This window comes from Lissotriton vulgaris, chromosome 2_1 (genome assembly GCF_964263255.1).
Source record: "Lissotriton vulgaris chromosome 2_1, aLisVul1.2, whole genome shotgun sequence".
Classification (NCBI taxonomy): domain Eukaryota; kingdom Metazoa; phylum Chordata; class Amphibia; order Caudata; family Salamandridae; genus Lissotriton; species Lissotriton vulgaris.
Genome location: NC_141687.1, coordinates 1,515,900,542 through 1,515,923,351, shown reverse-complemented (window position 1 = coordinate 1,515,923,351; position 22,810 = coordinate 1,515,900,542). Strand labels below are relative to the sequence as shown.

The 22,810-nt window shown below is 44.9% G+C and overlaps 1 protein-coding gene across 1 annotated transcript in view; it reads right to left on the bottom strand.

The window, feature by feature from the left end:
- The window catches only part of ANKK1 (ankyrin repeat and kinase domain containing 1), a 262,862-nt gene that overhangs the window by 44,615 nt on the left and 195,437 nt on the right, over window positions 1–22,810 (bottom strand). The gene's annotated exons all lie outside the window — the stretch shown is intronic.

The following is a 22,810-nucleotide window of genomic DNA, read 5'->3' as shown; positions in this document are numbered from 1 at the left end:
GCTCCAATATCTGTCAAAAATATTTTTGCCAATAATGGTATACCAGGCACAAGAATCAATAAGCATCGATATTTCTTCACCATTAATAGAAATCATATCACTGGGAAAACCTTTGCATTCAGTATCACCAACACATAACATAGTGTTAACTTCAGAAGGATGTTCGAGATCATCACATTCTTCATAAGACAAATAATGTACTTTTTGTGAGGACTTACACATTTTGCTAAAATGACCTGACTTTTTGCATTTAATGCAAATTTTGTTCCAAGCTGGACAACCTCTATAATTTCCTACGTGATCATTAGCTCCACATCTATAACATATGATTTGAGATTTTTTAGCAAACAATTTATTATCTTTACCAGAATTATCTTTTCTAGTAGGAAAGAATGCAGGTTTCCTGTAGTTGGAAGGATTCCTTACTAAAGAAACCTCAGGAATTATTACTTTACTCTTCACTTCGTGACCTCTTATTTCATTTACAAATAATTCAGATTGCTCAATACCCTTAGCAATGTTTAATACAGCACTGAGGGAAGATTCAGTGCCCATCCACAAGCGTTCTTGGATCTTTTTACTCTTGGTGCACATCATAATTTGGTCCCTTAAAACTTGATCAAAATTTATAGTCTCAAAAGAACAAGAGCCAGCCAAAGTGCGCAAAGCAGCTACATAAGTCTCAATGGATTCATCTTCTTTTTGTACTCTAGAGTAGAACTTAAACCGTTCCATAACAGTGTTGATTTTTCTTCCAAACCTGGTACTTAGTTACTTAATAACAACCTCAAACATGTTTAAATCACCAGAACCTATATTTTCAATGGGAGGCAAATTTTCTAATTCTTTGAGTCCAGCGCCACCTAGACAGTTCTTTAACAGAGCAAGTTTCCTTTTAGGAGAACAACCATCCTCCTCCACTACATCTACATATGCTAGAAAAGTTGGATACCAAAGATCCCATTCTACTTTGGGATCACCAGCTGAAGGTAAAAAATGTGCAGGTGAAATAATGTTATTAGACATTCTTTTTTTTTTTAAGCAAAAAAAAAAATACAAATAAAGTAAAGGAAGGAAAATAACAAAGGTAGTCACCGTTGTCCAGTTGATTTCGTTGTCGAGTTACTGAGAGAAAGAAAAAAAATCCAATGTTGTGAAGAACACTGAAGAACATGGAGCCACGAGCTGGAAACTACAGTAGGTTTCAAAAAATGCTTCACAGGGCTGATGCCGAACAAAGAAAAATAAAAAGTAAGGGAATGTGTTAGGAAAACAGGATTTTCAGCGGAGCTTCACACGGAGAGAAATAAACGTCGGAATTACACTTATGAGTTGTAGGAAAGATAGTAAAAGTCTTAAAGCATTATAAATTGAGTAGAAATAATAAAGCTGCCGCAGGTGCAATCAGAGCACATAGGGTGATAGGAACTGCCGCTGGTGCAATCACTTATCATGGAAAATAAAATAAAGGTACCTTCAATTGATTCTTGATAGGACAGGTGAACGCTGTCTCCAAACTTCGTTTTTTAGGAAAACAAAAAAAATTGGTTTTGAAGAGAAAGTGGATCCTTTTCTTGCTTCACGCTTTTGTATCCTGATCGTCGACAAAATTGTGTTGTAACACAAGGAGTCAGGTAGATGCTTGTTAGAAGTTTATTAGCAGGAGACAGCTTGAACAACCACCATGAACGGGTACACAGGCTTAACTGAACATTACTAACAATAGAATGTCCAAGTAAGAAAGAACCATAACAATTCCAATTGGAACATACAAAGTGGAATACTACAGATCTCACATGGCAATAACCCAGTCTGCTGAAAGTTCCAGAATAACTTCCTGACTAATAAAACACCACAGCAGTCAAATGTCCATTTGAGATTTCAGCTATATAATAGAAAGGTAGAATAGACAGTCTGGACCTGAACATATCTAAGAAAAGCATATAGCATGTCAACTGGTCTGTGTAAGAGTCACAGCGTTTCGTTTATTACATTCTGTGTTAAAAAAATACATATTTATTAAAAGCAAAAACCTTCAATGAAATGTTGTACTACAGCTGATGAGTGTCCTTAAGCCTCCCATTGCTAATTAGTGCAACCTCACTATCAGTTAGGGATATGCCCAGTGCAAAAGAGCACTGAACGTTAAGCCACAGAAGGCGCTTAAGTATATTTGCTTGATATTCCCCTAGACTTCGATCCATGACATTTCAAAGTCAACATGAGAGAGAATATCTCTCTCAGCTGAGATCATGTGAGATTTTAGTGGCTTCAAATAAACTATCAGTGATGTTTAGTGAGGTTACCTTTTTGTGAAAGTAGGTGTCATTTACAGGGGGAGTTTATGATTAGTGCTCTCTAAGATAGATGAATGAATAATAAAAAGAGGATTTCCTCGTTATGGTGCCTAGCCGGAGCCAATGACTGTAGGTGCAACAAGGTTGTTCGTGCCTTTGCAATTGCCCATGTTAGTCTGACCATGACTACCAGCACTCAAGTATATTAGTGGGAAATGTGGGGTATTCTGCTTAACTGTGGGTACTTTGCTTACAAGTTCTGGAAGTCTCACAATCTAGGGGACTTCAATCTAGGAGGACTCTCCTGTATGACTGAGAGCCATGATGTCCTCATCACTGATGCCCTCATGAACGTACCTGAGTGTGTACAGGAGGAATGAAAAAGACTGGAAAATTGGAGGGACCAAGGGCCTGATTTAGAGTTTGGTGGGGTTAGGTACATTCCATCAGGGTGGTGGTGGACATTACATTCACCACTCTTACAGACTATTGGCTGTGAAATTTAGAGATGACCTCTAGCTGAGCTGTCATCTCTGTACATTAAAAGGAACCACTCCAGAAGTAGTAGTTTGTGTTTGAAAATAAAATATTACTGACCCCCACACCCAGGGAGTTACTCACAGGGTCTGGCGGTAGTTATAGTTTTAGTCCTGTCCCTCATAACCAGGATTTTCATCTTGATGATGGACAGGAAAAATAAGGCAATACAAATCAACCCTAAATAAAGTGTAAATGGGTGGTGTAATGTCCTTCCTCTGATGGCCTCTACACCCTTATGTCATCAGAGGAAGTATGTAAATACAACCAGAGAGGAAGGGTATAAAGGGCTACTCTCCTACCCCTTAATCACAATTCTTAACAACAAAAGAGAGCCTATTATTGTGAACTTCTAAGAGACAATATGTCTAAGTGACGAAACACACAGTGACTGAACTAAATGAAATGGATGGCCAAAAAACTAAAGGGACAGGGAGAAAAAACTATTCTCTAAAAGAACCCTCACTCACCCTAGTGGTGACATGCTTTATCATGGGGTTCGTCACAGGCGGGACCGAATATCCCCCTGTGTGCTTCAACGCCTGCAATTACAGCGGAGCAGGTATGTCAACAGTGAAGTGTGTGAGATCAGTGAATGAGTGGTGATTTAAAAAGATCCCAACTGGACCCCAACAACTTTATTAAAGGGCCAATTGTTCACATTAAAATAGTGAGATCACTACGAGGTTGAAATTAGAACCCTAGTGACCTAGTGTAGGTGGTCAACATGTTTCTGCTGTTTTTTGTGCTTTCTCAGCTCAGCTTTCTTCAGGACCAAATTAACAATAGAAAAATACGTCCTTCGGGGGTCCACACACACTAAGGAGTGCCTACACCGTTAGGACGGTAGAGGAAAAATACCAAAATTTTTACTCTCCTCAGTTAACTCACGGTTTTACCCGCAGTCGATATTCCTGCAATTTGCCTGGATACCATCTATAACATAAAAACACAAACATTTTTAGATGTATCTATGTCAGTTGAATAACATGTCTATATCAGTTTCTTGACCTGCTATATCAAAAAGTTTTTGGACTACGATTTTCTGACTTATATTAGGTCTTTTAGTAAAGTGTAAGTTATACTTGAACTGTACATCAAAAAAGTTTTGTTTCACGTTTAAAAACACCAGATATTGAGCCCATAACATCAGAGTCCCAACAACCCCCTCTCAGAGGTTACCAAGACCACAGGCACAGACAAGTCACAGTAGGAGATTTGGTCAGTCTTAAAGCACTCACTCTGTTTGAAGATTTGGCGTACCACATGGACGCTCAGTGTGGCATTCTCTTCACGTCCCGTTTTATCTATAAAAACAAGCCAAAACGGAGTGAGTTGCCCATCAGTTCTCCCACGCTGTTACGGTAAAATCCCAACAAACAGGACTCAACTATACAGCGTGACACGTCAAAACAACCGCTTACTTTCAACAGTACGACTCGCCGCCTGGAACCTAGTTTCTCTTCCCGCTGGCGTCCGGATCTTACTCTCAATGGCGCCGTTGTTGTATTTAATTGGCGTTGTTCGTACGTGACTACGTCATGAATCACATGACCGGAAGGGATTCATATCCTGGGTTTTATCTTTATCAAGCTATTCTGATCGTCTTTACATATAGATATTATGTATATATACCTAAACAAAGAAAGTTTGAACCTCTGATTATCAGATCAACCGGTCTGTGAATAGTCAATGCAGCGCCTTCGTTACTGGAAAATAACCCGATTGCGCTAGCTCCTTCCGCGCTGACTATCCACTTCCGATAGAATAAACCAGACGACTAGACCGCTAACCTTGCTCCTTACATAATCAAGTTCGAATTATGACAGTATCGTCGATCTTGCGCGCTCTATAAATGTAGTAATACAACAAAAGGAATGACAAGGAGTTGTGGTGAAAACTAAGTTCTGATTAAACCAGGGTCTCCATCTACCCAAATGGTCATACTGTTACAAACGGAAAAACGTAGTTGTGCGCAGATCCAGTAAGTAGATATACATAAATGCCATGAATAGATGGGCACTATCCCCGTATACTGCCCCAAGGAATATCGTCATTAAGTCCCGTTCGATGAGACGATAGGCGGTATACCCATCTCTGTTCCTGTTCGAATAATCTCTGCTCATTACCATGCTGAAGATGTTCAATCACTGTCCAGTGAATGTCATCTGGGGAATGTTTCTGATCTAGGAAGTGTGTGGTCATTTTTGTGTTACTCTTGCCACATCTTATACTACTCCTGTGTTCACAAATCCGGAGTTTAACCATCCTTTTTGTCATCCCTACGTATTTTAAACCGCAGGGGCAGGTTATTAAGTAAACAACATTAGTAGTGTTGCAGTTCGTGTGGCTTCTCTGTTCCCAGATCTTATTGGGTTCCAATGCTAAGGACTTTGAGCTGGTGGTAAAAGGACACACGCTGAAACCACCGCATGGGTAGTGCCCAATTACAGGTGGTAAACCCCAGGCATTCAGGACACATCTAGCAGACTCCTGTGTCCTTCGAGATCGAGTATGGACCAAAGAATCCTTGAGACTTTTTGCTTTTTTATACAAAAAAAGAGGTTTTTCCCAGTTGCAATTGTTGGATGTGAGGATCCTCCAATGCTTGTTAATACAGCGACTCACTACATTAGATGCTGTGTTATATGTAGTGACGCATGTCAGTGGTGGCTCACTGTTCTCATTGTGTGGGTTTTCTTCTAACAGGGAGTCTCGATTTTGATTCCTCGCTCTTTTGTAGCTCCTTGTTAATAGATGTTCTGGGTAGCCCCGATTATGCATTTTGACAGTCAAATCCTTAGATTGTTCTTTGTAATCTTTTACATCACTACAGTTCCTCCGAATACGGAGGTACTGTCCAAATGGTAGATTTTCCCTCAATGGTTGAGGGTGGAAGCTGGTATAATGTAGAAGATTATTTTTGCTAGTTGGTTTATAGTAGGTTTTTGTTTTTAACTTATTTCCTACCCGTGTAATGGTTTGGAAAGGGAGTGAAGAGACACTAGTTTCCTTTTTCAACTGGGTTAATGGGTGTGATTCTAATCTCAAATTCACCCATGAATACAACAAATCAACTGTTGTATTTCTAGATGTGACCATTACATGGGTAGGAAATAAGTTAAAAACAAAAACCTACTATAAACCAACCAGCAAAAATAATCTTCTACATTATACCAGCTTCCACCCTCAACCATTGAGGGAAAATCTACCATTTGGACAGTACCTCCGTATTTGGAGGAACTGTAGTGATGTAAAAGATTACAAAGAACAATCTAAGGATTTGACTGTCAAAATGCATAATCGGGGCTACCCGGGACATCTATTACAAGGAGCTACAAAAGAGCGAGGAATCAAAATCGAGACTCCCTGTTAGAAGAAAACCCACACAATGAGAACAGTGAGACACCACTGACATGCATCACTACATATAACACAGCATCTAATGTAGTGAGTCGCTGTATTAACAAGCATTGGAGGATCCTCACATCCAACATTGCAACTGGGAAAAATCTCTTTTTTCGTATAAAAAAGCAAAAAGTCTCAAGGATTCTTTGGTCCATACTCGACCTCGAAGGACACAGGAGTCTGCTAGATGTGTCCTGAATGCCTGGGGTTTACCACCTGTAATTGGGCACTACCCATGCGGTGGTTGCAGCGTGTGTCCTTTTACCACCAGCTCAAAGTCCTTAGCATTGGAACCCAATAAGATCTGGGAACAGAGAAGCCACACGAACTGCAACACTACTAATGTTGTTTACTTAATAACCTGCCTCTGCGGTTTAAAATACGTAAGGATGACAAAAAGGATGGTTAAACTCTGGATTTGTGAACACAGGAGTAGTATAAGATGTGGCAAGAGTAACACAAAAATGACCACACACTTCCTAGATTAGAAACATTTCCCAGATGACATTCACTGGACAGTGATTGAACATCTTCAGCATGGTAATGAGCAGAGTTTATTCGAACAGGAACAGAGATGGGTATACCGCCTATCGTCTCATCGAACTGGACTTAATGACGATATTCCTTGGGGCAGTATACGGGGATAGTGCCCATCTATTCATGGCATTTATGTATATCTACTTACTGGATCTGCGCACAACTACGTTTTTCCGTTTGTAACAGTACGACCATTTGGGTAGATGGAGACCCTGGTTTAATCAGAACTTAGTTTTCACCACAACTCCTTGTCATTCCTTTTGTTGTATTACTACATCGATAGAGCGCGCAAGATCGACGATACTGTCATAATTCGAACTTGATTATGTAAGGAGCATGGTTAGCGGTCTAGTCGTCTGGTTTATTCTATCGGAAGTGGATAGTCAGCGCGGAAGGAGCTAGCGCAATCGGGTTATTTTCCAGTAACGAAGGCGCTGCATTGACTATTCACAGACCGGTTGATCTGATAATCAGAGGTTCAAACTTTCTTTGTTTAGGTATATATACATATCTATATGTAAAGACGATCAGAATAGCTTGATAAAAATAAAACCCAGGATATGAATCCCTTCCGGTCATGTGATTTATGACGTAGTCACGTATGAACAACGCCAATTAAATACAACAACGGCACCATTGAGAGTAAGATCCAGACGCCAGCGGGAAGAGAAACTAGGTTCCAGGCGGCGAGTCGTACTGTTGAAAGTAAGCGGTTGTTTTGACGTGTCACTCTGTATAGTTGAGTCCTGTTTGTTGGGATTTTACCGTAACAGCGTGGGAGAACTGATGGGCAACTCGCTCCGTTTTGGCTTGTTTTTATAGATAAAACGGGACGTGAAGAGAATGCCACACTGAGCGTCCATGTGGTACGCCAAATCTTCAAACAGAGTGAGTGCTTTAAGACTGACCAAATCTCCTACTGTAACTTGTCTGTGCCTGTGGTCTTGGTAACCTCTGAGAGGGGGTTGTTGGGACTCTGATGTTATGGGCTTAATATCCGGTGTTTTTAAACGTGAAACAAAACTTTATTGATGTACAGTTCGACTATAACTTACACTTTACTAAAAGACCTAATATGAGTCAGAAAATCGTAGTCCAAAATCTTTTTGATATAGCAGGTCAAGAAACTGATATAGACATGTTATTGAACTGACATAGATACATCTAAAAATGTTTGTGTTTTTATGTTATAGATGGTATCCAGGCAAATTGCAGGAATATCGAGTGCGGGTAAAACCGTGAGTTAACTGAGGAGAGTAAAAATGTTGGTATTTTTCCTCTACCGTCCTAACGGTGTGGGCACTCCTTAGTGTGTGTGGACCCCCAGAGGACGTATTTTTCTATTGTTAATTTGGTCCTGAAGAAAGCTGAGCTGAGAAAGCACAAAAAACAGCAGAAACATGTTGACCACCTACACTAGGTCACTAGGGTTCTAATTTCAACCTTGTAGTGATCTCACTCTTTTAATGTGAACAATTGGCCCTTTAATAAAGTTGTTGGGGTCCAGTTGGGATCTTTTTAAATCACCACTCATTCACTGATCTCACACACTTCACTGTTGACATACCTGCTCTGCTGCAATTGCAGGCGTTGAAGCACACAGGGGGATATTCGGTCCCGCCTGTGACGAACCCCATGATGAAGCATGTCACCACTAGAGTGAGTGAGGGTTCTTTTAGAGAATAGTTTTTTCTCCCTTTCCCTTTAGTTTTTTGGCCACCCATTTCATTTAGTCCAGTCACTGTGTGTTTCGTCACTTAGACATATTGTCTCTTAGAAATTCACAATAATAGGTTCTCTTTTGTTGTTAAGAATCAGAGGAAGTATCCCATCGACAAAGTAAATGAGGACTCCGTCAACGGAATACTTAGGGGGTCATTAGGATGACGGGCGGACTTAGTCCGCCCACCATCCTATCGGAAATCGGGACCGCCCGCCATAAGGGCGGGGGTCCCATGGGGGGTATTAGGATGTGCCCGCCACAGTGGGGGGAACATCCTGCATTTTTATCATTGTGGCGGGCGGTCTTCTCAGCACCGCCCGCCACAATTATAAAAATGCACATTTGCATTTACATTAACAAAGCGGCAGGCACTGCGCGGTGCCTGCCGCTTTGTTAATGTAAATGCAGGGGGGTACCACAGGTACCCCCGTGTGCACCCCCCACCTGTCCTTCACTCTGGGGCCCCACAGAGGGCCCCCGAAGTGAAGTCTGCATGCCTTTCCGTGGCGGCATCGACGCCACGGAAAAGCATCTGTTTTGGGCAATGCTAATATGGCTGGCGGTGTCTAATAGACACCGCCACCATATTAAACCTTTTCTGCCCCGGCCGCAAGGCAACGGGGTGGAAAAGCGGCGGACGGTCTTTCCATCCGCCGCGGTCACCCCCGCCATGCTAATATGACAGGGGTGATTAAGGGTAGAATGGCGGGCAGATAGCCCCCGCCATCCTAATGGGCCCCTTAATGTGTACCACCCACCCTAAATAAAGCAGGCGGAGAAATTTCCTTCTTCCAATGTCACTAACTCTCTTAGGCCATCAAAGAAAGTTTCCTGTTGACCAAACCAATTAGGTCTCCTTCCACTGAATACTTAAGGTCTGCCCATCTTTAAGTTAACAAACTGACAGTATGGCAGACATGGTACTGCAACACATTTGCAAATGGAGTACTCTGTCTACCAAACTCTAAATTACAGACTAAGTTTCTCCCTTTGACAACCATCCTAAAAATGCAAAAAAATCCCACAAACTGTCCAGCATGACCACCATCTAACTTCAGAAATGCCAGCTAAAGAATCCACCATCCTTTTCTTGAAGTTCTGATACGTAAACCTAAAACTCAAAAATATAACGAGAGGATCGGTGTACATCAACCGTGACTGACTATAGGCCAGCCCAACAAGCTTATGTGAATATTTATAGCTTGTAGTGGCATGCTAGGGACCACTTTTGGTATGGGATTCTTGTTGATGCTGAATTTTTCCATCTTTCCAGCAGTTTAGTAAAAATTAGGCACAGTTAGGGTTCCGGTAGAAATGTGTTATTATGATTTTGAGTTAATTTTACTTTAATAGTTTAAATATTAATAGCCAAATTGTTTGCGTGATATTCCTCTTTTCCATGATTATTGTTTCTTCTTTAACTTCATCATTTCTGTTTGAGTTTACGGCCAGTAGGAAATAAAACATGTATTTTTATTTATGGATTTGGCTTTCACCTTACATGCTATATACATTTCTATATTGCTATTTGAGTGTTGTTTTATTGCACCTAAACTTCTTGAGAGTACGTTTTGATCTTGGTGCACCGACGTTTCTAAAGAGTGAAGTAGACTTACTTTTAATGACTCTTTGGTGTGCCTCTAGACAGTCTTCCTGATCTAGCTGATGAGCGAGGATGGCACAGATAAGCATCTCTACAAACTCTTGGTCCACAGCTTGACAAGAAGGTTTCCTCCACAAGGAAGCTTTATACAGCCTTTTTAGGTGCATTCTGTCTTTTCATTCTTGGGTGTGCTGTCTCAATATAGAGTTTTAAATGTCATGGTGCATAAACATTGGAATACGAAATATCCATCACTAAAACATTCTGGGCCATATGTAGGTGGACAAATACCGGTCGGTAAAATTCGGTATTTACGATTCGGTAAATGCCATTTACCTACATATGGCCCTCTGTAGGTAGTTTGGGGGAACCAGGTCTAAATCCGGGCCCAGCTCAACATCAAATAATTCTGAGCATCTCCATTTCCTAGAAATGGGCAATTTCTAGTTCTTTTTATGGTAAAGTGCTCTGATGCCCTCCGGCTAAGATCGTATTATGTAAAACTGTCACAATGGGTAAGTATAGACCTACTATACTTCACTTCACATAATTGTATATTGATGATATGTATAACTCCAGTATGATGATGAATACCTGTACAAGCATCACTATGCATGTGTCATGATGCTACTGTTGAACAATGGTGATGACAAGTGCACCAGTGTGCCACCACACATACACAGACCAATTTCATGACCCAGCAACAATTTTGGCTTTTAGCCCAACCGTGATGACATGTCTCCTCATGTGTCACCAACCATAAACATAACACAGCAGCAATTTTTTGGGGGTGTGGGGGATTTAACACTCCGAGGTGGCTGAGGCCAATCTTGGAGCAGTTACTTTAAAAAATAGAAGGTGTGTAAAACCTCAGGTAAGGAAAGGAATAGGCCAGTTCTCCTTTACATTTAAAAAAAAAAAATTAAAATATATTTTATAAAAGGAATGATGGAGGGGCTGACTGGTAGGTGCAGAATGTCACTGTCGCAGACGAGCAGTGGTGAGCAGGGGAGGAAAACGGAGGAGGGGGCAATAAAAACATTGATTGGGACGAGGAGTGGAGGGGGATGCAAAGGTCCAGCTAGGGGAAAGTCGAGCAACAAAGAGATCGCAGGGAAAGGGTTTTGGAGGGGAAATCAGCAGCTAGGGAGAGGTGGAGAAAGCAAGCAAAAATGTACACCAATGTACACCCATGGAGTGCTAAAAGCAAAAGAAAAATGTTTTTCAGCAAATATAAACATAGCAAGGATACAAGTCAGCCAATAAAAACGCTTGTTCAAAAGTTAGGCTAATTGAGCAGAAAAAACACGAGAAGAGAATGGAAAGCCATAGAATAAGAATAAGTGTGAAGATTACCCCCCAGGGAGTACAGGACACTTATTGCTGTGAAAAGTTTACTTTATTCCTTTACCGGGAGAGCGCCGGGGAACACGTCCGAGCCGTCTTTCAGTGCGCGCTCACAATCCTCCAAAATGGCGGACGCGTGATTACGTCATCACGCCACCGCACAACAACTGGAGTGCGACGCTGCATATCTCCCTCTTTTAATATATACAAATTCGAACCACAGTCTCACCGTCCATCAGCCCCCCGGCTGTTTATCTCCTCTCATATCATAATCTCTGTACTTCACTGGTCTTACCACGATTCTCCCCGACCGGGTGCATCTCACCGGAGTAAGAGATTGACTTTCCGGACTCTCTGCTTGTGGGGGTGCTCCCGTTCTTCTAGTTCCCCAGAGAGTTTCTCTCCTCGGGGTTTGGCAAGGGCTTCCCTGCACTTCCATGTCCACTGGGTTGTCTTCTCCTTCCACCTCTTCTTCCTCTTCTCTAGTCCCCATGTTCTTTTCTCCTTCCTGTGATGGCACCTTGTCCTCAGGTCGGTTCTGACTACCTTAGGGTAGAAATCCCCCTTCTCGGGCCCACTGCAATATCTTGTTGGATTTTGACATCCGATCTGGGGACCATGTTTTCCCATCGCTTAACAGCGCCACCCTGTTGTACACCTCCTTCACCTGCAAGGACTCACTGAATTTACTGTCCCCTTTTCTTTTCAGTTGGACCAATTTGACTCTGACCCATTCCCCTCTTTCCAATTTCGTTTCCTTCACATTCCGCCTCTTGTTATAGTGCTCCGTGTATATCCTTTGAACTTTTTCCAAATTGTGATGGACAACTGCAGGGGACCATTTGCTCATGACAGTGCGTTCCTTCCATGCTAGGTTGTCTTTTGTGAAAGGGTCACGTCCTCGCAGGATTCAGAAGGGCCTGTATCCCGTGCAAATCGGAAAGATTCTGTAGGCCCACAGGGTACTCTTCACTTCCTTTTCCCAATCCTTTCCAGCTCCTATAGCTGCTTGAATGGAGCCCATTATGACTCGGTTAAACCTCTCGGCAGTCCATTGCCCCCTGGATGATATATGGATGTGTGCTTTATCTTGATGCCATTCCTTTCCGTGTAGTTGTTCCATTTCTCCGAGATGAACTGAGGCCCATTATCGCTCAATATGGAGCGGGGATGCCTTCCCTGATGAAGGTGGCTGTGAGGAATTTCAGCACTCTATCTGTGTCCATGTCTTCCTGGATGTCTATTTCTGACCACTTCGAGTACCTGTCTATGAGTACCACCACATACTTTTGTACTCCATGAATGTCCAACACTGGACCCAGGAAATCGATAGACAACTCTTCCCATGGGTTTGAGGGGATATCAAATTTACCCAGAGAGGGGCACATCAGGGTTTGGGATTTGTCCGCCCCTTGGCACTGCCCACATTCCCGGACATATTTTTCAATCATGCTGTCCATCGCTGGCCACCAATACATCAGTTTTGCTCTTGTTTTTGTCTTCACTATGCCTAAGTGCCCTTCATGCAGTATAGCCATCAGATACAGTATCAGGGAAGAAGGGGGGACCACCTTCTCACCTCTGAATAAAAATATGCCTCGATCTCCTATGGACAACTCCTCCCTCACTTAGGAGAACGTCCTTTGCTCTGGTTTCATGTGTCTCTTCTGGGGCCATCCATGCAGTATGAAGTACTTCACCTCTCCAACGTCCTGATCTTCTTCATATGCTCACTCCTGCTCGCTTATTACTTTCTCATGGTCCTCCATGAATGCAACACTGTTGTCTTCATCTTCCACACATAGAGGAGCCTCCTCCATGGCTGACGCTCGACTGAGATAGTCTGCTACCTTATTCTTTGCCCTAGGAATGTACTCTACATCATACCTATAATCCAACAGTTTCAGGGTCATTTGGGCTATGCGTGGGGTGGTATTCGCATGTCCGCTAGATGTGAGTACCTTGACTAGGGGTTTGAGATCTGTCTTGAGTCTGAACCTGGTCCCCCAGATGAATTGACGGAACTTCCCCATGGCCCATACAGCAGCTAACATTTCCTTCTCTATTATGCTGAATTTTTGTTCTGTGGGGGATAGCGTCCGGGACGCAAAGCTGATAGTGACCAACTCCCCATTCCTCCTTTCTTGCATGAGGACCGCTCCCAGACCTTTTTCACTAGCATCCGTAGTGAGTATGGAATTTTCTTGCTAGTCGAATCCTTGTGGAGGGATGGCCTTGCTGATGTCTTCCTTGATTCTTTGAAACTCTCCTTGCGCCTCATCCGTCCACTCATATGTTGTCTTGTCTCGGAGGAGTTGACGCAAGTGATGGGTCTTAGTGGCAAAGTGTTGTACGAATTTACTGTGGTATTCCGCCATCCCAAGAAACGACCTCACTTCTTCCTTACTCTTCGGGGGTGGTGCCTCGCAGATGGCTCTGACATTGGCTTGTTTGGGTGTGATGCCCTGATTACTGATCTCATGGCCAAGGTAGGTCACTGAGGACATTCCAAATCTGCAATTTTCCCACTCTGCCGTGAGCCCATTAAGTTCCAGGATCCTCAAAACTTCTGACAGCTTCTTGCAGTGGTCTGCCTGATCTTTGCCCATTACCAGGATATAATCCTGGAAGTATGGTACTCCCTCTACATTCCTGAACAATCTGGGCATCAGTTTTTGGAACACCGCCGCTGCTGACGCCAGCCCGAACGGCATCCTGCGGAACTGATAACATCCGAATGGTGTTATGAATGATGTGAGAGTTGCAGCTCGTGTGGTAAAGGGCTATCTGATGGTAGGCCGAGGTGAGGTCGATAGTGGAAAACCACCTGAGCCAGCGATTATCAGTTAGTAGACAAATTGGCCCTGCTCTAGCTGTATATGAAGGAAGGCCGATGCCCTCAGCGACCTATGGGGCAGAATTATGGGAAGGAGAAAATGTTGAGGTATTGGTAAAGGCGGAGAATACATTTATTAGGGATCTGGTTGCCTTACCTGTATCTACCCCACTGAAACCATTGTACTTGGATATGGGCAAAAGCACCATCTTAGATGTAGTTCACTTGCGTCCTTTGTTGTTCTGGGTTCGCTTAAGGAGGACCCCAGAGCTATCACACTATGCCCTAGTGCTGGACGAGCTGATTTCATTGAACTCGGGTGGCAAAATACACTGGTTAAACGAACTTAAAGAGATGGTTATGAAGTTGGGTCTGACTGAATCCTGGTCCACCCAGGCACCACCTCCAAAGCAAGTAATAATGAAAATCTACTGGGAGTGGGTGGAGGCTCATGAACAGAGGAACCCAAGTTGGGGAACCCTAACTATGCAATTCCTAGAACATAAATCAACCAGAAAGCCGGAACCCTTTCTTGACCTGATAACAATACCCAGAGATAGATTTTCTTAAAAATGAGATATGGAACTTTACCTCTCAATCAATTTACTAAAGGATGGAAAGCCTCAAGGTCATTGAACGGTGCATGTCCTTGCTGTCCGTGCAAAACAGAATCCCTTGCTCATTTTCTGTTCGGCTGTAAAAGCTATAAGAGGGCAAGACAGAGATGGCTTAAACCAGTTTGCAGGGAGCTTGGAACTAGAGATTTTAGGGTTGCTCTCCGTATCATTACAACCAATACGTTCCCACTTTTCATTGTTTGCGGTGTCGCAAAGTACTTATCAAGTGCTTGGCTCACTCGCACAAGGATATCCGATGTCATCAATACTTAGGCCGTATGGTTACAATCGTTAATTCATAACTTACTTTTAAAATGTGTGATACTTAATATTGTCATGTATTTTTGGGCTGTTTCATGTTTTTTTTGTATATAGGAATTTTTTATACAATTCTAATGAAATGTATTTTAATGTTAATGTTTTTATGATCAATGTACTTTTATGATATGACAATATCGAATAAAGTATCAATCAAAAAAAAAATCAAAGGAAAACCACCTTATCCCCTTCGTCTTCGCCAGCATCTCATCTATCCTGGGCAGAGGGAATTTTTCCACTATTATGTTTTTATTTAGTTCCCTCAAATCCACACACAAGCAGACTTTACCATTGGGTTTTCTCACCACTACCAGGGGTGCCAGCCATTCCGCACAGCTTATCGGTTCAATGATGGCATTATCTTCCAGCCTCTGCAATTCCTGTTGCACTACATCTCGGATGGCCAACAGTATATTTCTCACCTTGTGGCAAACCGGTCTTGCATCTGCCTTGAGATCAATTTCCTCTTGTCAGGCTGGTTTTCGCCCGCTGCACTCAACCGAGAAGGTGGTAGTTTCGGTGATGGACAAATTGAGGGAGGGCATTGACACCTGCCTCCCTCAGGCTCTGGTCCTCTTAGATCTGTCCGCCGCGTTCGACACGGTGGACCATGACATTCTGTTGACCCGTGTCGAGGCGGCGGGCATTGGGGGCACGGCCCTTGCCTGGCTCCGGTCCTTTTTAACGGACAGGGAGCAGGCCGTCCATCTGGCAGACTTTGCTGCCCCTTCTCGCAGAGTGACTTGCGGCGTTCCCCAGGGCTCCTCCTTGTCTCCCTTGTTGTTTAATTTATACATCTCACCCCTCATTTTTTCTTTACAGCAGATGGAGGTCTCGGTGTTTAATTACGCCGATGACCTCCAACTCATCTTTAACCTCTCCCATACCCCCACCTCTGCCCAGAACTTCCAAAGGGTGATGCTCTTCATACAAAACTGGATGAACTGCAACCACCTTAAATTGAATCCAGACAAAACCGAGCTGGTTTTGACTGGGAGTGGTTGCAGTCCTTGGTCCCCTTCTTTCTGGCCCCATTCACTTGGTCCCCCTCCCCTCCCGGTTCCTAAGGTCAAAACCCTAGGTATCTTTATCAACTCCCACCTTTCTCTTCACACGCAGGTTCACTCCGTGGTGTCTTCTTGTTTCTTTTCCCTTCGCACTATTCGTAAGGTTTCCCGTTTCTTTTCTGTTCCTGCCCTTAAGCTCATCCTCATGGCCATGGTGGTATCGCGCCTTGACTATGGGAATGTGGTCTACAATGGCGCCCCGGACTACCTAATCCGCCGACTTCAACTGATCCAAAATCAGGCCGCCCGCCTGATTTATGGTCTCCCTAAATTTCACCACGCCACCCCTCTGTTGCAATCTTTGCACTGGTTACCGGTGAAGGAGAGGGCTCTTTTCAAGTTGGGCTGCATCACTTATCAGGCTAGGTCAGGGACTGCCCCCGCTTTCCTCTGTGAAGCTATATCTTCCTACCTTCCGGCCAGAGAGCTCCGCTCCTCTCACCTAGCTCTCTTGTCAGTTCCTCGCTTCAGGAAGCAGAGGTCCGGGGGAACGAGATTTGCGGTTCTAGCTCCATCTTTTTGGAACTCGCTTCCTTTTGCCCTCAGAGCTTCTGCTTCCTATCTGGCATTTCGCAAACATCTTAAGACCTTTCTATTTTCCAGATCCCTAGCAGTCTAGCCTTTCTCTCTGCCTCCACTGGTCTGCCGCTGTCTAGCGCCATGAAACCGTCCCGGTATAAGTGCGCTTAATAAATATGTTAAAATTCAAATTCAAATTCAATCTTGTGAGTAAATTTCGTCAGTTAACCCACCTTGCCCCCAAACACTGCAGGGAATTCCTCCTTCACTCTGGTGACGTCAGGTTGGCGTTCCAAGCCCGTCATCACAACTTGTGTGGCACCTCCCGGGTCCAGCTGTACGCCTAGATCGCCTTGGTCCATCCATCCGAGCACTGAGGGGCCCTTCTCTGCAACATACAGCTTGCACTCCTCACTTCGCTCTTTAAATTACAATTTCAATATCCGAAATCCTACCATGGGATGGGTTCACCTGTGTAGGTGACCGGTCAAATGTCCGGCAGTTCTAGTTGAGGCCACAAGTTGCGTCTGAAGCATTCATCCCATACTGTTCTTTGTATTATAGTGTATGGGGACCCTGAGTCTGCCACCATCTTTATCGGTATCCCCCCTACCACCAGGTCGCATTGCGGTTTCTTGGAGCGGTTGCAGTCGATGCCCAGGATGTGTTCTTCTACACACAGCACGCTGTCCTCCTCGTCTTCTTCTTTGTCTCCTACAGCACCGGCCTCCTGGGCTATGTACTTGACTGTCGGTCTCGTCTTTTTGCGACAACACACCTTCTCGAAGTGTCCCACAATTCCACAGAACATGCATTTGGCACAAAAGACTGGGCAGCGTTTATCGTACGCAACATGGGCTGGGCTGCCGCATCGGTAGCATTCTTTTTTGTTCTCCTTGGCTTGACTTCTACCTTGTTCAGCCCGGGGTTTCCACTTGGTTTGCGTCTTACCTTCCACAGCTGCAGCCTTGCTTCTTCCTGGTGGTTCTGGGTCGGTGATTCTGTGGACCATAGGCCTGGCTGCCTCATCTCTCTTTGCAGCGTATGCACACCTCTTGGATAGTTCTGCCTTCTTTACCATAGCAATGACTTCCTTCAGAGTGGCCTCTCCGTTCACCCACAACTTGTCTTGGATGGCCATGTTCGAGGTGTGCATGACTATTTAGTCCTTGATGAACTCATCATACAAGGCGCTGAACTTACACGTGATTGCTAACTTCTTCAGGGCTGCGACATACTCATTGTTAGACCTGGCATCTTTGGCGTGGTTTCCCCTGTATTTTTAGCCTCTACCCCCTGTATTTTTGATGTTGTGCTGGATTTCGTTTTTGCTGGTGTAGATGTTTTGGACACTCTGCCACTGCTGATCAGTGCTAGAGTGTAAGTGCTCCCTGTGTAAATTGTTATGATGATTGGATATACATGATTGGCATATCTGTATCACCAAGAAGTCCCTAGTAAAGTGCACTGGGTGTGCCAGGGCTGGTGATGACAAATGCTACTAGTGGGCCTGCAGCACTGATTGTGCCACCCACATGAGTAGCCCCAAAAATGGTGTCTCAGGCCTCCCACTGCAGTGCCTGTGTGCAGTCTGTGAACTGCCATGTCCTCCTGGTCAGCGTCCCCACTGACCAGGCCTAACCCTTCCCTTTTTGTGCACATTGGTCACCCCTATGGAAGGCCCAAGGTACCCTCTGGGCAGGGTGCAGTGTATGTGAAAGGTAGAGCTTGTACTGGTAGTGAATTACAGCCATTTTCGTTTTTCACTATTGTAAGGCTATCTTGCTCCATAGGTTAACATGGGGGGATGCTGGCTACATTGGCTACCAGCATTTCTTCCCATAGGAGCAAGATAGGACATAAGAGTCTAGTATCCCTGAACTCAGAATTTAATAACACATCTTTTAGAAAAGGTTGTTTTTGAATCCTGTGTTTGAGAACAGCACTTTTAGAAAGTTGCTGTTCTCTTGTCTGACCTTCCTGTGTGCCTTGACCTGTTTCTGTATTGACTGTCTGGTTTGAGAGTGACAGGAGGCTGGCTGAGTCAGCCCTATGCTGTATGACTGCATTTGCAACTTGAGTGGTGGGAGGAGATAGCACCTGGGCCTGAATAGGGCTGTGCCTGCCTTCCACAATGCTGGCTCCACCTCCTGCTGGGCGGCTGACGACCCTGCCCCTCACTCTGAAAGGAAAGAAGTAGCCAGGAAAAAAAAAGTGCTCAAGAAACACCCAGAACTGGTTCAGACCAGTCTCGGGGCCCACATGCACAAAGAGAACAAAGACTTTTAGGGGTATAAGTACAGGACCCCTGACAACAGAAAATTAGCTCATCCTGGATTCAAGAAGGAACCTCTGCCAAGGAGAAAGCTGAACCTGAAGAAGGACGATTGTCCAGCTGTTGCTCTGCTGGATTGCCCTGCTGTTGCTTTGCTGCCAAGGAGAGGGAAAGGACTTTGCTTTGTGCTGTGTCCCCTTGCTTGAAGGAATCTCCAAGGGCTTGAGATGTGCTGGCTCCCTGTTCTGAAGTCCCAGGAACAAAAGGAATTCACCCTAGGCTTCTCCTGAGCTCTACTAAGAGAGTTCTGTCCTTCCTGGAGTGTGTGGCCCATGTGTGGTGCCTCTGGAAGTTGTACCTGTGCTGGGGAGCTGGAAACCAAGATTTGAGAGACTTTGCTACAGAAAAGTTATCGCATCGCAGCTGCGGAGCGCATCCCCGACAGTGCGAGGAAATTCCCGCAGCTAAGGCTGAGATCGTCGCAGCGCCTGTTGCCGCTGCCAGAGCCGTCGCATCCTTCGTTAGCGGAACGCACCAGACCGATACGGGAAGACTAACATCGCTGCGAGTGTCGTCGCAGAGCCTGTCGTCGCTGGGTGAGAACGTCGCACCGCTTGCTTGCAGACCGCATCACGACGCTGCAAACATCGTCGCAGATCATCGCATCGAGGAGCTGCGAGAGAGAGACCGCCGCTGGATCGCACATCTACACCCCGGAGATCGTCGCAGCCCCTACGAGATCGTCTCATCGTGCCTTTGCGAGAACAAACTTCTTACGGAACCTGCGCACCGGAATCAATACAAGTAGCCTTCCTCCCCATACAGACCGGATTCATCGCAACACGCCCGCTGCTGCAGCGGGGCTGTCGCATCGCCTCCCCAGGGTCTCAGGAGCAACGCATCGCTTGTTTTCCACCGCACCAGCTTCTGCTTTTGGAACTTTGTCGCAACTAAAGGTACTGTGTCTGAAACGTGACGCAACTATGAACTTATCACGCAACTGTGGATTAGTTTATCACAACCTAAAGAACTTTATCGCAACCTTAAGAACTCTTTTGAAACCATATTATTGAACTGTGCATGTTGGATTTTTGTTGTTTTGGTCTTGTGTAGTTTAGATTAAATACCTTTATTTTTCTAAACTGTTGTGGAGTCACTTTGTGATGTTTTCACTGTCTTACTGTGAGTGTTGGTACAAATACATTGCCTTCTGATTAGCCTTGACTGCTCGTGCCAAGCTACCTAGAGGGTGAGCAGGGGTTATCTCAGAGGGTTTCCTCCTTACACTGACTAGAAGCAAAGGTCCATATTTGGACAGTGGCACTTACCTCTGCCAACTAGAGACCCCCAGTTCTAACACTCATCGATGGACTCTCCCACTGCTTGTTTCCTCTGTTGGAAGTTGTATCTGTCTATGGATGATGTGCACACCGCCGGTCTGTAATGGTTGTTTAAATCCTCTATGGCATCTTGGAACATGTCGTCATCTGCCGCTTGTCGTGGTGCTGGGGCTAGATTCTGGAATACCCTTATGCCTTCTGGGCCTAGGTTATGGAGCAATATTCTCTTCCTACTCTTGCTTGGAAACGCTTCCCCACTTTCATCTTCTAAGGCCTCTAGGTTGTTCATAAAGTATTCCCTCCAGTCCTCCTACTTCATCATGGGATCCCCAGGCTTGATGAGGAATGGGACTGGGGTCATGAGCGACGACTACTGGGCGCACATGTCTTTTCGCCTTGCTGGTTGCACCTCCTCTCCTCTGGGGCTGCCTGGTGTACCCGACTCACCCAGGTGTGTACGGTCTTCCTGAGGGCTAGACACGCCCCCTTCACTTTGCAGCGTGTACTCCGCCAGGGCCCCCGATGCGTGGGCTGTGTTTTATCGGGGCCTGACCGCGTAAAGCTTGGGGTTGGCAGCTCCCCCTCCTTTCTCTGTACGCACAGGTCGCGGTCTTCACTGAGGGTAGTTCTTGCTTCCTTCTCCCCCGGAGGTCGCAGGTTTGTCACAGTCGGGAGGCTTGTGGGCTCCTGTCCTTGTTCTGGCCTTGCCCCCCCTGTCCTTGTAGCTGCAAGCAGCGTGGGGTTGCACTCTTATCTGGGTCTGTGTCCTCTGCCACGCTCTTCCAATGTTCTTTCCTTGACACTGCCTCTCTTGTGTCTCTATCCTAGGGTGTGTTGGGTTCGGTCCTCGGTGACTTGCTCGTCTTCGTTTTATTTAATTAATTATTTTTCATGAGTCCCGGCCTCCTCGCCACTGTGAAGATGTAATTACCCTCCCAGGGAGTACAGGACACTGTTTGCTGTGAACAGTTTACTTTATTCGTTTACCGGGAGAGCACCGGGGAACATGTCCGAGCCGTGTTCCAGTGCGCGCTCACAATCCTCCAAAATGGCGGACGCGTGATTACGTCATCACGCCACCGCACAACAACTGGAGCGCTACGCTACAATAAGAAGCAAGCAACTGAGATTGATAAGCAAACCAACCAATGATGAGCAGTGTAAGTATTAGTAGTGCGCACAATAGGTATTTTGACAACAAACAGCTGTAGCTGTCAGTAGGCACGACCTAAAATTAAGTGAAAACAAAGCCTTTACTTGTTGTCAGATTGTTTCCAAAATTAAAATATTGTCTCAGAATTCAAGCTGCCCAGAATCCACTAATTGGGCTAGTGGTGGCATATTTTAACTAAAACGAAACAATATTATACATTCAAGGACGAACTGCATTTTGTGTAGTGCATTATTTTTGTCCTGCACTCAGGAGGACTCCCATAAAGTGGCACAGATAGAGCGTCCCTGGAGCTTGGCTGCATTAAAGTGATGAAACACGAGCTATTCAGGGATTCTCATTGGTTTAAACGAAGAGCAACACCTACAGCAGAGAATAACAGTGGAGGAGCGGAATCCTGCTGTGACCGATCAATTTGAACTTGTCCACCCTATCACTCAAGGGAAATGGCCCTTATAATGAGGTCTTAAGCACGCATGCCGTTTCTTCGCAAGCTGAACAACCATTGTCTTAACCACGCTTTTGTTTGGTTAAGGCAGTCTGTGTACTAGCTGTCTAAGCAGGCGGGGAGAGGAACCGCAAGGATTGCTGCAGGGAGGACCAGGACACAGCAAAGTAAGTTGGGTTGGGGCAGGGGTGTAAGTTTTGGGGGGATAGGTTTTAGGGGAGGGGCCGGTTTTAGGGCTCAGGGAGGGGGGACTGGGGTCAGGGTCATTTTGGTGAGGGGCAGGGTTTTAAGCTTCACTGTGGGGAGAGGGAAAGGGGTAGTTTTAAGTGTAGGGTGGCGTTGGTTTTAGGCCTCAGTGTTGGGGGCGAGATAGATGGATATGAATTTAGGGCTTATGGCAGGGAAAGAGGGTCGGCGTAGTGGGAATCATTACCACCCATATCCCTTTACCAATCATGCCTTTACGTCGAAATTGCATGGTAAAGGAATGTGTGGTTCCACACATTCGTGGTTAGCACTGCGTTGTAGAGGCACACACGTTTCAGCCATGCATACCTCTGTATTACAACCGTCACGTGAAACTTGTCCACCTCAACTGCACTGTTACTTTCCATTTATTGTTTTGTGCTTCTAAGCGATCTTATGACCAGGGGACGAATCAGAACACTGTTAACAATGATGACATGGATATTGTTACAACTACCTATTGACCTGGTTTTAGCAAGTAACAGAGCACACCCTCCTACACTGTATTCATAAACAGGCAA